A 13712-nucleotide genomic window follows, 5' to 3' on the forward strand; every position below is an offset into this window, starting at 1 on the left:
GAATCTGCTTCGACCAGCGCTGAAGCGTATTGGCCTTTTCCCTCCCACTCCCTGCAGAGTCCATGACGCTGTGTCTCCAGAGCGACGCAGAGATGACAGTGAAGAGGGGATAAATTGGCTGAGAAACCGAAGCCGCTCTGAGACGTGACGAGAGCGCCTCCAATTAGCCGGGACACCAGTGCGCGGCGCAGGATTAGGCTCACGCTTTCTGATGACAGGACACTTTTACCACCAAAAAAGCCTGTTTGCGTGTATTTAATGAAGGATAAACCTGCAGCTTAGAAACACAAGATGCTTTAATTAAAACGAGTGGAGTGGGACGTTTGCATAAGAACAGACTCGGCTTATTTATTTAGCTGGAAGTTTGTGGAATTAATAAACTTTAAATAACAAGAATGTTACAATTGGTGAAAATGATCTTGGGGAGTGGGGCATCAAAAGTTACCAAATATTTCTTGCCATGGTCTCAAAATGGCCTTTGCATGTGTTGCAAATAATATCCCAGTCATATGTCTTACAATGTAGCCATGGTGAGGACAGAAACGATCTCTGTTATCTCAATGGGAAAATTCTGAAAGTTGATACTTTTACGAACTCCTCCAAGAGCGTTGGGTGAAAATGTTACTGATGTGTGAGGCAAAATGTGTCCAAAGGTTTTGCATAAGTCCTACAGTATCTGCAGTAAGTAGGTATCTAAGATTGTAATTATAAAAGAGTTCTCTTATCTATATAAATTACAATCAATAAACACAGTAAAGATCAGACCAAATATTTTTGTACAAATCAACATTTCACCAAGCAACAGTTTATGCATGTTACATGTCTGATTATGGTTTAGTTACACATTATGTTACATTAGAACAAAGATAAGTATAAGCACTTTGTTTCTGAAAACATTTGGTTTTAGTAGATGGAAAAATGGCGTCACGAATAATATGTTAAATAGCCACGTTATTAAATAGAGCTTTTACACCTTCAAGGCCCTCAAAGTGCTTTACATCTAGTGTTTACATTAAGTGTCTTGCTCAAAGCCAGAACAGCTGTATTCACCTGAGGGAGCTGGGATCAATCTGCTCACAGACACTGAGGAGCCTTCAGTGGGGAGCCCAAACCCAGGGAGCAGAGGCTGAGTGAATGTGGTGTTGAAGGTGGGTCAGTTGCTCAGAGGAGACTGTGAAGAAGGGCAGAGAGCCAGCAGGACAGTCCACAAACACTGCTACTGTCCCACAAGAGGACCAGGGCTGAGGGAGGACGACTTGTTTGTTTTTATGCCAGACAGAGAATTCATCTTCAGAGCAGATCAGACTCCAGGACTGATCATTGAATCCAAATCCAGTGCCATCACCGTTTCCTTTCCTTCTGATTCCTCTGTAAGACACTGATATAGAAACCCTTCCACTCCACTGGAGCTCCCAGTAACAGCGACCAGTCAGACCAGTGGAACACAAAATCTGAGTCCACGTCTCAAATCTGTCCTGATGATCTGGATACAGCTGCTTCTCTCTTCTCACCTTCTTGTTGTTGTCAGACAGTTTTAGACTTCTGTGAGCTTCTGTGTGTGTCTTCTGTGTTTAGATCCAATAAGAGTTCACAGAAAACTGAGTAAAAGGAAACCAATTAAAATCAGTTAATCAACACTTCTTCCTTCTTTTTCTGCATCAATTATGGAATAATACTTACACCTCTTATGCCCTGGACTGATGTACAAGGCTCCAGCAGGCTCCAGTCTGGATGAAACACAGAAGTTTACACCTTTCAATGTGTGTCCGCATGACAATACTAAATATTGTTGGTTCAGTTAAGATTCTAAAAAAAAATCTTTCTAGTTTTTAATTGTCTTTGAAATTATATTAATAAAATAATAATAATATAATATATTTCCCACCAAAGTACTATTTTTACACCAACTCAGTCTGCCAATTGCCTGGATGAAAATACAAACCTTATGGAAATAAATCATTTCCCACAGCTGTTCTAAAATGTTACACATATTCTTAAACTCCTTTTAAAGATGGGGTACCCAATTTATTTTTGTAAATTTAGTTTTTCGAGTATACTAGGCTATTTTTTAGGTTGGTTGGTCAGAATTTGCTCCTTCTGAAAGATCCATAATCGATATTTTCAACCCCTGTTTTTCTTCTGAAAAAAAGTTGGTAGCTAATCGTAACCTGAACCCAGGTTTCGCCCAAATAGTTTATTAACCTTTATTTATTGACCATAAAAGTCCCCCTGAGACTTTCAGTAAAGATAAGATAAGATAAGATAAGATATTTCTTTATTGTCCCACATGGGGAAATTTCATTGATGCAACGCAGGTAGATACAGAGGTAGATACAGAAGAACAGATCACTTATAGGAAGTCTGAAAAACACTTTCAGTAGAAGATCTACTATAAATAAATAAAAACTCCCCAACCCCAAGAGGGGAAGTCCTTATTGTACATGTGTTTAGTGGTAGGGGAAACCTACACAGACATGGGGAGAACATCCAAACTACAGAAAAAACCCAGCACTTCGGAACCCAAGACATTCTTGTTGTGAGGCGGGAGCACCAGAGTTGAGCTCAAATTGCATAATTATATGTAACCAAATATTTGAGTGATTAAATAACTAGTTAGATTGCCTCACTTCAGATCAGTGTGGAACTTTGGGTTTGGGCCTTCCGTACCTGAGAGTGTCCAGTGTGCAGTGGGGGTTCTCCTTTAGAGCAGACAGGAGCTTTACTCCTGTGTCTCCTGGATGGTTGTAGCTGAGGTCCAGTTCTCTCAGATGGGAAGGGTTGGACCTCAGAGCTGAGGCCAGAGAGGAACAGCCTTCCTCTGAGACCAGACAACCTGACAGTCTGACCAGAGATATTAATGAGAATCCACCAAAAATCTGTCTCAGCTTTAGCTATTAAAACAAATGTTTTACACACACGTAGTTATAAACATATTTGAAATGGTATTTTCCCAAACCTGAGCTGTTCCAGTTTACAGTGAGGACTCTTCAGCCCTGAGTCCTTCAAGTCATTTTGACTGAGGTCCAGGACTCTCAGACTAGAGGACTGGGAGCTGAAGACTGAGGACAGAGCTTCACAGCTTCTCTCTGACAGGTTACAGCCGCTCAGTCTGGAGAGAGACAACATTATTAAAGTAGAAGTTTAATCAAATCATCCTATGTGTTACTCACAGAGCTTTGTTGGAGACTTGGACCACAGGCAGCAGCCTCAGGAGAGCCTCCTCTGACGGATGGTAAATCTTCTGTTGACAGTAAGATGAAGGCCAGAGCTGACCACTGAGCAGGAGACAGTCCACGTTCAGACAGACGTCCTGAACTCAGGTACTGTTGGATCTGCTCCACCAGAGAACGCTCATTCAGTTCATTCAGACAGTGGAGCAGGTTGATGCTCCTCTCTGCAGACACATCCCCACTCAGCTTCTTCTTGATGTATTCCGCTGTTTTTTGATCTGGGAGCTACTTCCTGTCTGTGTCACTAGACCTTGTAGAAGCCTCTGATTGGCTGACAGTGAAAGACCCAATAGGAAGCGAAGGAGCAAGTCCAGGTGTCCACTTGGACTCTGTAAGGCCTGGTCCACACTGTCTGGTAGAATATCAATGGATCATTAGAAATTATGAAATGCTTTAGCATGGAGAATGCTGACTTTTTCTCCTCCAGCAGATTCATTCCCGTTTTCACCAAGTTCTCAGAGACATGAAGAGCAGCCAGAAACTCCTGCACACTCAGATGGATGAAGCAGTAGACCTTGTCCTGGTACAGGCCTGGCTCCTCTCTAAAGACCTGTGTGAACACTCCAGAGTACACTGAGGCCGCTGCAGTGTCAAGCCCACACTCGCTCAGGTCACTCTCGTAGAAGATCAGGTTTCCTTTCTGCAGCTGCTCAAAGGCCAGTTTTCCCAGAGACTCCACCATCTTCATGGTCTCTGGAGTCCAGTGTGGGTGCGTCTCAGATCCTCCTTCATACTTGATGTTCTTGACTTTGGCTTGAACCACCAGGAAGTGGATGTACATCTGAGTCAGGGTCTTGGGCAGCTCTCCTCTCTCTCTGCTTTTCAACACATGCTCCAGGACTGTGGCAGTGATCCAGCAGAAGACTGGCATGTGGCACATGATGTGGAGGCTTCTGGACGTCTTGATGTGGGAGATGATTGTGTCGGCCTGGTCTCTGAACCTCTTCCTGAAGTACAGCTCCTTCTGTGGGTCAGTGAACCCTCTGACCTCTGTCACCATGGAGATGCACTCAGCAGGGATCTGATTCGCCGCCGCGGGTCTTGTGGTTATCCAGAGGCGAGCGGAGGGAAGCAGGCTCCCTCTGATGAGGTTTACCAGCAGCACGTCCACTGAGACAGACTCTGAGGGGTCAGTCAGGGCCTTGGTTTTGGTGAAGTCCAGAGGAAGTCTGCACTCGTCCAGACCATCAAAGATGAAGAGCACCTGGAGGTCTTCAAAGCTGCAGAGTTCTTCTTGTGTTTGACTAAAGAAGTGATGAACAAGTGTCACCAAGCTGAAGCTTCTCTCCTTCAGCACATTGAGTGCTCTGAAAGTGAACGGGAACAGCAGCTGTATGTCCTGGTTGGCTTTGCCTTCAGCCCAGTCCAGACTGAACTTCTGAGTGAGCACTGTTTTCCCGATGCCAGCCACGCCCTTTGTCAGCACTGTTCTGATTGGTCCTTTTGTGTCAGCTGGGCCTTTAAAGATGTCTTCACATGTGATGGCTGTCTCTGCTGGGCCTGGTTTCCTGGAGGCTGTTTCCATGTGTCTGACCTCCTGTTCCTGGTTGACCTCTGAAGACCCTCCCTCTGTGATGTAGAGTTCTGTGTAGATCTGCTTCAGAAGGGTGGGGTTTCCTGCTTTAGCGATGCCCTCAAACACACACTCACACTTCTGCTGCAGGTCAAACTTCAGTTTACGCTCACAAACTCCAGAATAAGTCCCTGAATAAAGACAACAGACGCAGCCCTGAGTCTCAGAGAATATAAAATGAGGTGAACACCTTGTTAAATGTGTTAAATGGTCCTACTGCTCCTCAGACGCTTAGCCAGCTCCTTCTGCTTCATCCTCCTCAGGAAGTTCAGTGTGATCTTCAGAACAGCCTCACTGCTGCTCCTCTTCTCTTCATCCTCATCCTTCAGAGGCGCTAAGCATTCTGGGTAATCTGTACTCAGAACCTTGTGGAGCTTCTTCAGCTCCTTCTGGACAAAAGTGAAGATGTCCTTCTCCAGAAGCTGAACAGACACATTATAAAACAAGAACATGTTATCATTCATCTTTATTTGATCAAGGGCCTCATTTATAAAGCCTAGTGCGCACAAAAAGAGGCCCAAAACGAGGCCCAAAATGTGAGTATGCAGCTTTCTGGGTCAATTTTGTTATTCATAAAAAACAAACTGAACGTGAAACCTCGTGCTCCTCAATCTAAACTCTTGAGCTTTAGTACCCGGTTCACACTTTTCAGAGACTCGGCTCAGGGGCGAGCGGTGAGGGAGCGAGCGGTGAGGGAGCGAGCGGTGAGGGAGCGAGCGGTGAGGGAGCGAGAAGGAGAGAAGGTTTAAGGAAGTCATATTTGGTAAACAACAGCAAAAACTTAATGAAACTCTGAGTTTGGTTTCAAACATGTGTGAAACATACACATTTTTATATTTAAAGTGCTGTGATCATTTGGATGTTTGTGGAGCACATCTGTGCAGATGCTGAAGTTGAGATGATCCCACGCTCTTCATGAAGTGATCGCTGGACACACGACTGACCAATGACTACAGCTGATCTACAGAGGAATAAGACGTCCTCAAGACTCAAGGTCTGTGAAGAACTCTCCATCAAATCTACCTGGAAGTGACGCAAACCTGATGCACTTTCTATAAAGCCGCAGAGTTCACTTCTGACTCGTGCCTGAGCCCCTCCCTCTGAGCGCCTCCCTCTGAGCCCCTCCCTCTGAGCCCCTCCCTCTGAGTGCCTCCCTCTGAGCCCCTCCCTCTGAGCCCCTCCCTCTGAGCCCCTCCCTCTGAGCCCCTCCCTCTGAGCGCCTCCCTCTGAGCCCCTCCCTCCCTCTGAGCCCCTCCCTCTGAGCGCCTCCCTCTGAGCCCCTCCCTCTGAGCCCCTCCCTCTGAGCGCCTCCCTCTGAGCCCCTCCCTCTGAGCGCCTCCCTCTGAGCCCCTCCCTCTGAGCCCCTCCCTCTGAGCCCCTCCCTCTGAGCGCCTCCCTCTGAGCGCCTCCCTCTGAGCCCCTCCCTCTGAGCCCCTCCCTCTGAGCGCCTCCCTCTGAGCCCCTCCCTCTGAGCCCCTCCCTCTGAGCCCCTCCCTCTGAGCCCCTCCCTCTGAGCGCCTCCCTCTGAGCCCCTCCCTCTGAGCCCCTCCCTCTGAGCGCCTCCCTCTGAGCCCCTCCCTCCCTCTGAGCCCCTCCCTCCCTCTGAGCGCCTCCCTCTGAGCGCCTCCCTCTGAGCCCCTCCCTCTGAGCCCCTCCCTCTGAGCGCCTCCCTCTGAGCCCCGCAAAGGTCCTCAAAGTATCACTCAAACTCATAATAATATAATTCACTTTGTTTATGGTGAAATGGAGGCATATTTGTACTGTTCAAAGTAACTTTCAAGTCTGCAGGACCTGTATGCCTGCAGGGCCTCAGGACCTGTACGCCTGCAGGGTCTGTACGTCTGCAGGACTGTATGTCTGCAGGACCTGTACGCCTGCAGGGTCTGTACGTCTGCAGGACTGTATGTCTGCAGGACCTGTACGCCTGCAGGGCTCTGGGACGAGCAGCTGAACGTGTTGGATGTGAATCTCAGCTCGGCTCTCATGAGCTGAGAGAAGATCCTCAGGAGGATCTTCTCTCAGGTCTGACACGTGTCATGTGACGTCCAGAATAATGAGCGGAATAAACATGTTTAGGCCAAGTTCTCTTAAAATGTGAATAATCTGAATTATTCTATAGTTATTTTAGGCAAAAATATGTATTTGCAGATGATTTCCTGAATCCACTTCCTCAAACCCTCTTCACTCCTGCTCCTTCTGCTCCTCCTGCTCCTTCTGTTCCTTCTGCTCCTTCTGCTCCTTCTGCTCCTGCTCCTTCTGCTCCTTCTGCTCCTGCTCCTTCTGCTCCTTCTGCTCCTTCTGCTCCTGCTCCTTCTGCTCCTTCTGCTCCTCCTGCTCCTTCTGCTCCTTCTGCTCCTTCTGCTCCTGCTCCTTCTGCTCCTTCTGCTCCTTCTGCTCCTCCTGCTCCTTCTGCTCCTTCTGCTCCTTCTGCTCCTGCTCCTTCTGCTCCTTCTGCTCCTTCTGCTCCTGCTCCTTCTGCTCCTGCTCCTTCTGCTCCTTCTGCTCCTGCTCCTTCTACTCCTGTTCCTTCTGCTCCTTCTGCTCCTTCTGCTCCTGCTCCTTCTGCTCCTGCTCCTTCTGCTCCTGCTCCTTCTGCTCCTGCTCCTTCTGCTCCTTTTGCTCCTGTTCCTTCTGCTCCTTCTGCTCCTGCTCCTTCTGCTCCTGCTCCTTCTGCTCCTGTTCCTTCTGCTCCTTCTGCTCCTGCTCCTTCTGCTCCTGTTCCTTCTGCTCCTTCTGCTCCTTCTGCTCCTGCTCCTTCTGCTCCTGTTCCTTCTGCTCCTTCTGCTCCTGCTCCTTCTGCTCCTTCTGCTCCTGCTCCTTCTGCTCCTGTTCCTTCTGCTCCTTCTGCTCCTGCTCTTTCTGCTCCTGCTCCTTCTGCTCCTGTTCCTTCTGCTCCTTCTGCTCCTGCTCCTTCTGCTCCTGTTCCTTCTGCTCCTGCTCCTTCTGCTCCTGCTCCTTCTGCTCCTTCTGCTCCTTCTGCTCCTGCTCCTTCTGCTCCTGTTCCTTCTGCTCCTGTTCCTTCTGCTCCTGCTCCTTCTGCTCCTTCTGCTCCTTCTGCTCCTGCTCCTTCTGCTCCTGTTCCTTCTGCTCCTGCTCCTTCTGCTCCTGCTCCTTCTGCTCCTTCTGCTCCTTCTGCTCCTGCTCCTTCTGCTCCTGTTCCTTCTGCTCCTGTTCCTTCTGCTCCTGCTCCTTCTGCTCCTTCTGCTCCTTCTGCTCCTTCTGCTCCTGTTCCTTCTGCTCCTGCTCCTTCTGCTCCTGCTCCTCTCCACGAGCGTCTTCTCTTCGTGTCTCAGACACAAGAGGGACACAAGAGGGACACAAGACACAAGAGGGACCCAAGAGGGACACAAGAGGGACACAAGAGGGACACAAGAGGGACACAAGAGCACAAAGAGGAGAAGGAAAGACAAGAGCGAGAGAATGACAGGGGGAGGAGAGCGGAGAGAGGAGAGAAGGAGAGAAGGAGAGAGGAGAGAAGGAGTGAGGAGAGAGGAGCGAAGGAGAGAGGAGAGAGGAGAGAAGGAGAGAGGAGAGAAGGAGAGAGGAGAGAAGGAGTGAGGAGAGAGGAGCGAAGGAGAGAGGAGAGAAGGAGAGAGGAGAGAAGGAGAGAAAGAGAGAGAGGAGAGAAGGAGAGAGGAGAGAGGAGAGAAGGAGAGAGGAGAGAGGAGAGAAGGAGAGAGGAGAGAAGGAGAGAGGAGAGAAGGAGTGAGGAGAGAGGAGCGAAGGAGAGAGGAGAGAAGGAGAGAGGAGAGAAGGAGAGAAAGAGAGAGAGGAGAGAAGGAGAGAGGAGAGAGGAGAGAGGAGAGAAGGAGAGAGGAGAGAAGGAGAGAGGAGAGAAGGAGAGAGGAGAGAAGGAGAGAGGAGAGAAGGAGAGAGGAGAGAAGGAGAGAGGAGAGAAGGAGAGAGGAGAGAAGGAGAGAGGAGAGAAGGAGTGAAGGAGAGAGGAGAGAAGGAGAGAGGAGAGAGGAGAGAAGGAGAGAGAGGAGAGAAGGAGATAGAGGAGAGAAGGAGAGAGGAGAGAGGAGAGATGGAGAGAGGAGAGAAGGAGAGAGGAGAGAAGGAGTGAGAAGAGAGGAGCGAAGGAGAGAGGAGAGAGGAGAGAGGAGAGAAGGAGAGAGGAGAGAAGGAGAGAGGAGAGAAGGAGTGAGGAGAGAGGAGCGAAGGAGAGAGGAGAGAAGGAGAGAGGAGAGAAGGAGAGAAAGAGAGAGAGGAGAGAAGGAGAGAGGAGAGAGGAGAGAAGGAGAGAGGAGAGAAGGAGAGAGGAGAGAAGGAGAGAGGAGAGAAGGAGAGAGGAGAGAAGGAGTGAAGGAGAGAGGAGAGAAGGAGAGAGGAGAGAGGAGAGAAGGAGAGAGAGGAGAGAAGGAGATAGAGGAGAGAAGGAGAGAGGAGAGAGGAGAGATGGAGAGAGGAGAGAAGGAGAGAAGGAGAGAAGGAGAGAGAGGAGAGAAGGAGAGCGAGGAGAGAAGGAGAGAGGAGAGAGGAGAGAAGGAGAGAGGAGAGAGGAGAGAAGGAGAGAAGGAGAGAGAGGAGAGAAGGAGAGAGGAGAGAGGAGAGAAGGAGAGAGGAGAGAAGGATTGAAGGAGAGAGGAGAGAAGGAGAGAGGAGAGGAGAGAGGAGAGAAGGAAAGAGAGGAGAGAAGGAGAGAAGGAGAGAGAGGAGAGAAGGAGAGAAGGAGAGAAGGAGAGAGAGGAGAGAGGAGAGGAGAGAAGGAGAGAGGAGAGAAGGAGAGAGGAGAGGAGAGAGGAGAGAAGGAGAGAGGAGAGAAGGAGAGAAGGAGAGAGGAGAGAGGAAAGAAGGAGAGAAGGAGAGAAGGAGAGAAGGAGAGAGGAGAGAGGAGAGAAGGAGTGAGACAGAAGAGGGAGGGAGGAACAGGGAGGTAAAGTGGAGGGAGACAAAGGGAGGACAGCAGATGGAAGCAGAGGAGAAAGAGATGAAGAAGGAGAAAGCCAGAGCGAGGACGGGAGCGACGGGGAGAGAGAGCTGTCTGCGCAGCTTCGCCTGACTGCCGTTTCCATGGAGACGCTGTGGACCCCAGAGACGAGCGGGTTGAGTGGCCCCTCCTCCCTCGCTCCATCGTCTCCTCAGAACAATTCTGCTTCAGGAGGAGCAACATCCACAAGGAATTCAACCTGAATATGTCTGTGACCACCAGATGTCGCTGTCGTGTCAATCAAACAGAAACGTGTCAGTCGAGGTTTAAGTGTCAGACCAAAGAGTCACAAAGATGGACGTTTATACCAATTTATTTCTGCGCAGGTCTTACACGTCTGCGCAGGTCTTACACGTCTGCGCAGGTCTTACACGTCTGCGCAGGTCTTACACGTCTGCGCAGGTCTTACACATCTGCGCAGGTCTTACACGTCTGCACGGGTCTTACACGTCTGCGCGGGTCTTACACGTCTGCGCGGGTCTTACACATCTGCGCAGGTCTTACACATCTGCGCAGGTCTTACATGTCTGCGCAAGTCTTACACGTCTGCGCAGGTCTTACACGTCTGCGCAGGTCTTACACGTCTGTGCGGGTCTTACACATCTGCGCAGGTCTTACACATCTGCGCAGGTCTTACATGTCTGCGCAGGTCTTACACATCTGCGCAGGTCTTACACATCTGCGCAGGTCTTACATGTCTGCGCAGGTCTTACACGTCTGCGCAGGTCTTACACATCTGCGCAGGTCTTACATGTCTGCGCAGGTCTTACACGTCTGCGTGTCTCCATGGCGGCGTCTCGATGGCGGCGTCTCGATGGCGGCGTCTTGATGGCGGCGTCTCCATGGCGACGTCTCCACGGCGGCGTCTCCATGGCGACGTCTCCACGGCGGCGTCTCCATGGCGGCGTCTTGTCTCCACGAAGGCGTCTCCATGGCGGCGTCTCCACGGCGGCGTCTCCATGGCGACGTCTCCACAGCGGCGTCTCCACGGCGGCGTCTCCATGGCGGCGTCTCGTCTCCATGGCGACGTCTCCACGGCGGCGTCTCCATGGCGACGTCTCCACGGCGGCGTCTCCATGGCGACGTCTCCACGGCGGCGTCTCACTGGCGACGTCTCCACGGCGGCGTCTCCACGGCGGCGTCTCCACGGCGGCGTCTCCATGGCGGCGTCTCGTCTCCATGGCGACGTCTCCACGGCGGCGTCTCCATGGCGGCGTCTCCATGGCGGCGTCTCGTCTCCATGGCGACGTCTCCATGGCGACGTCTCCACGGCGGCGTCTCCACGGCGGCGTCTCGTCTCCATGGCGACGTCTCCATGGCGACGTCTCCACGGCGGCGTCTCCACGGCGGCGTCTCCATGTGGACACACTGAGGACACTGTGGTAAAAGAGATGTCTGAGAAGATAAAGAAGAGTCTGAGAAGATAAAGAAGAGTCTCAGAGGTAAAGAAGAGTATGAGAAGGTAAAGAAGAGTCTCAGAGGTAAAGAAGAGTCTGAGAAGGTAAAGAAGAGTCTGAGAAGGTAAAGAAGAGTCTCAGAGGTAAAGAAGAGTCTGAGAAGGTAAAGAAGAGTCTCAGAGGTAAAGAAGAGTCTGAGAAGGTAAAGAAGAGTCTCAGAGGTAAAGAAGAGTATGAGAAGGTAAAGAAGAGTCTGAGAAGGTAAAGAAGAGTCTCAGAGGTAAAGAAGAGTCTGAGAAGGTAAAGAAGAGTCTGAGAAGATAAAGAAGAGTCTGAGAAGATAAAGAAGAGTCTCAGAGGTAAAGAAGAGTCTGAGAAGGTAAAGAAGAGTCTGAGAAGGTAAAGAAGAGTCTGAGAGGAAAAGAAGAGTCTGAGAAGGTAAAGAAGAGTCTGAGAAGGTAAAGAAGAGTCTGAGAAGGTAAAGAAGAGCCTGAGAAGGTAAAGAAGAGTCTGAGAAGGTAAAGAAGAGTCTGAGAAGGTAAAGAAGAGCCTGAGAAGGTAAAGAAGAGTCTCAGAAGTAAAGAAGAGTCTGAGAAGATAAAGAAGAGTCTGAGAAGATAAAGAAGAGTCTCAGAGGTAAAGAAGAGTCTGAGAAGGTAAAGAAGAGTCTGAGAAGGTAAAGAAGAGTCTCAGAGGTAAAGAAGAGTCTGAGAAGGTAAAGAAGAGTCTGAGAAGGTAAAGAAGAGTCTGAGAGGAAAAGAAGAGTCTGGGAAGGTAAAGAAGAGTCTGAGAAGGTAAAGAAGAGTCTCAGTGGTAAAGAAGAGTCTCAGAGGTAAAGAAGAGTCTGAGAAGGTAAAGAAGAGTCTGAGAAGGTAAAGAAGAGTCTGAGAAGATAAAGAAGAGTCTCAGAGGTAAAGAAGGGTCTGAGAAGGTAAATAAGAGTCTGAGAAGGTAAAGAAGAGTCTGAGAAGGTAAAGAAGAGCCTGGGAAGATAAAGAAGTGTCTGAGAAGGTAAAGAAGAGTCTGAGAAGGTAAAGAAAAGCCTGAGAAGGTAAAGAAGAGTCTGAGAGGTAAAGAAGAGCCTGAGAAGGTAAAGAAGAGTCTGAGAAGGTAAAGAAGAGCCTGAGAAGGTAAAGAAGAGTCTGAAAAGGTAAAGAAGAGCCTGAGAAGGTAAAGAAGAGTCTGAGAAGGTAAAGAAGAGCCTGAGAAGGTAAAGAAGAGTCTGAGAAGGTAAAGAAGAGTCTGAGAAGGTGAAGAAGAGCCTGAGAAGGTAAAGAAGAGTCTGAGAGGTAAAGAAGAGTCTGAGAAGGTGAAGAAGAGTCTGAGAAGGTAAAGAAGAGTCTGAGAAGGTAAAGAAGAGTCTGAGAAGATAAAGAAGAGTCTGAGAAGGTAAAGAAGAGTCTCAGAGGTAAAGAAGAGTCTGAGAAGGTAAAGAAGAATCTGAGAGGTAAAGAAGAGTCTGAGAAGATAAAGAAGAGTCTGAGAAGGTAAAGAAGAGCCTGAGAAGATAAAGAAGAGTCTGAGAAGGTAAATAAGAGTCTGAGAAGGCAAAGAAGAGTCTGAGAAGGTAAAGAAGAGTCTGAGAAGGTAAAGAAGAGTCTGAGAAGATAAAGAAGAGTATGAGAAGATAAAGAAGAGTCTGAGAAGGTAAAGAAGAGTCTCAGAGGTAAAGAAGAGTCTCAGAAGGTAAAGAAGAGTCTGAGAAGGTAAAGAAGAGTCTGAGAAGATAAAGAAGAGTCTGAGAAGGTAAAGAAGAGTCTCAGAGGTAAAGAAGAGTCTGAGAAGGTAAAGAAAAGTCTGAGAAGGTAAAGAAGAGTCTGAGAGGAAAAGAAGAGTCTGAGAAGGTAAAGAAGAGTCTGAGAAGGTAAAGAAGAGTCTCAGAGGTAAAGAAGAGTCTCAGAGGTAAAGAAGAGTCTGAGAAGGTAAAGAAGAGTCTGAGAAGGTAAAGAAGAGCCTGAGAAGGTAAAGAAGAGTCTGAGAAGGTAAAGAAGAGTCTGAGAAGGTAAAGAAGAGTCTGAGAAGATAAAGAAGAGTCTCAGAGGTAAAGAAGGGTCTGAGAAGGTAAAGAAGAGTCTGAGAAGGTAAAGAAGAGCCTGAGAAGGTAAAGAAGAGTCTGAGAGGTAAAGAAGAGCCTGAGAAGGTAAAGAAGAGTCTGAGAAGGTAAAGAAGAGTCTGAGAAGGTAAAGAAGAGTCTGAAAAGGTAAAGAAGAGCCTGAGAAGGTAAAGAAGAGTCTGAGAGGTAAAGAAGAGCCTGAGAAGGTAAAGAAGAGTCTGAGAAGGTAAAGAAGAGCCTGAGAAGGTAAAGAAGAGTCTGAAAAGGTAAAGAAGAGCCTGAGAAGGTAAAGAAGAGTCTGAGAAGGTAAAGAAGAGCCTGAGAAGGTAAAGAAGAGTCTGAGAAGGTAAAGAAGAGCCTGAGAAGGTGAAGAAGAGCCTGAGAAGGTAAAGAAGAGTCTGAGAGGTAAAGAAGAGTCTGAGAAGGTGAAGAAGAGTCTGAGAAGGTAAAGAAGAGTCTGAGAAGGTAAAGAAGAGTCTGAGAAGGTGAAGAAGAGTCTGAGAAGGTAAAGAAGAGTCTGAGAAGGTAA

At 48.7% G+C, this 13712-nt stretch overlaps 1 pseudogene; it reads right to left on the minus strand.

Annotated features, from left to right (window-relative positions):
- Positions 1 to 1149: 1149 nt before the first annotated feature.
- LOC140377208 (protein NLRC3-like) lies at positions 1150 to 5199 on the minus strand (annotated as a pseudogene).
- Between the last annotated feature and the right edge of the window lie 8513 nt (positions 5200 to 13712).

This window comes from Eucyclogobius newberryi, unplaced genomic scaffold (assembly GCF_026437365.1).
Source record: "Eucyclogobius newberryi isolate DKJ021-1_F unplaced genomic scaffold, fEucNew1.0.hap1 SCAF_4, whole genome shotgun sequence".
Taxonomy (NCBI): Eukaryota; Metazoa; Chordata; class Actinopteri; order Gobiiformes; family Gobiidae; genus Eucyclogobius; species Eucyclogobius newberryi.